A 1,508-nucleotide genomic window follows, 5' to 3' on the forward strand; every position below is an offset into this window, starting at 1 on the left:
CATATCGCCCGGCGTGCTAACGTTTCTGCCAGCTCGCCGCCTTTTTCCATCGACAGGAATTAGCAAGTCAGAAAACTGCACCAAACTTTGCTGTCTGGTTTGACAAAGTTTCTACGGCTGGATGCTCTTCCTAACGCCAACCGCTTTACAGAGTGTACTGGGTGCTTTTTAAGTGGCATCAGAAGTATTGATGTCACTAAGTAACTTACAAGACAAGACCCCTCAAATGTGGTGGGAGTAGTATTGAGGGACAGAAATAGATGTCTTGCAGTAGAGAAGGATAATTGCTGCCTCTGAGAGAGAGAGAGAGAGAGAGAGAGAGAGAGAGAGAGAGAGAGAGAGAGACAGACAGACAGACAGAGAGGGAGGTTTATATTATTAGAGAGAGTGATGGATAGATAGATAAATTTGATGATACAACAGTACAAGTTCAAACGTTCAGTTTTTGTCTTTTTCTAAACACCATTGAGGATGAAATTACGATGTTTTAAAAACCATCATTTATAGTATATTTTAAAAACTGTTGCATAAGCATCGCTTCAGTATCTTTTAAAAAAATCTTTCACTCCGACCTTTCTATGAACTTTATCTGCAGTGATACAGTTTTTGAATTCCTAACATTTTGTTCTGTTATCGACATATTCATAAAGAATTCAAAGTATAGTATAAATGTATCTGGAGGTGGGAGTTAGCAGTTATAAATCGCTTTGTTTACGTTTTGAAAATATGTCCTCTGATGCAATTCTATGATTATAGAGACTGACGGATGTCATCAGTTCAACTCCAAAATTGCTAAGTACGCATCGAATTTGTACTACAGCTTACCATCCCATATCTAACGCAATGATAGAATGTTTTCATCGACAGCTTAAAGCAGCTTCACTAGCACATTCCGATTCGGATAAATGGTTAGAAGCTCCGTCGATTGTGTTACTAGGTTTATGCACTACTGTTAAAGAAGCCCTAGGGGATCTAATCTTTCTCATTCGTAAAATCAGTCCCACTTAATTTTGCTCAGATTGCTTTCATTTTGATGTATCGATACAACTCTGAATTTTGATTACTTTATCTCGTAAATTAAAGAATCTGATGTTATTCAGAATTTAAGTTGGGAAATTTAGGTAATTTTAGCCAATCAACAGACAGCATAGCATTAGCAGCTTGTTACCATGACAACAGGACGCTGTCTGTGGTTCACTTCGCTGTTGTCTCACTGTTGTCTGCGACTTCGTGGTTCACATCACTGTTGTCTGTGACGCACGTTGTTCGATGTTAATTTTTTACAATTGACTCTTCACACCACGAGTTGCTTTTTACCTGCGTGTTTTGTTATAACTTTTCTGTGTTAGTATATTACATATTTTTCTGTGCTTCTGTGCGTTTGTATTTTTCTGTGCTTTTTCTATAGTTATTCTTATCGTAGTTTACAAATCTAAGCATGAAAACGTGGCTCAACTTTGGAGTTTGGGAGACAGAAGCCTCCTTTTCACACACACACACACACACAC

The sequence above is a fragment of the Octopus bimaculoides genome, chromosome 1 (genome assembly GCF_001194135.2).
Source record: "Octopus bimaculoides isolate UCB-OBI-ISO-001 chromosome 1, ASM119413v2, whole genome shotgun sequence".
Classification (NCBI taxonomy): Eukaryota; Metazoa; Mollusca; class Cephalopoda; order Octopoda; family Octopodidae; genus Octopus; species Octopus bimaculoides.